Raw genomic sequence first — 266 nt, 5'->3', positions numbered from 1 at the left:
CCCGCACGGGGCCTCCGGGGGCGGGTCCAGGGGTACTCCGTCTGTGCGTGCGTCCCTGAGGCGGATTTCGCGCCGCCGCAGTCGGGGCCGTCGCGCGTTTTCCTTTCTCCTCGGAGGCTCCTGGCGTTGCCGCGGGGCACGCTGGGAAGTGGAGTCCCTGCGCTGGCCCCGCCCCTGCAAGGGGAGGATGCGCGCGGGCCGAGCCACGTGCGTGCGTGCGCGCGCGTGCGGGCTTGCGTGCGTGTGCGCGCTTGCGCGTCCGGCGC

This window comes from Pan paniscus, chromosome 20, assembly GCF_029289425.2.
Source record: "Pan paniscus chromosome 20, NHGRI_mPanPan1-v2.0_pri, whole genome shotgun sequence".
Lineage (NCBI taxonomy): Eukaryota > Metazoa > Chordata > Mammalia > Primates > Hominidae > Pan > Pan paniscus.
This window is presented reverse-complemented; position numbering follows the sequence as displayed.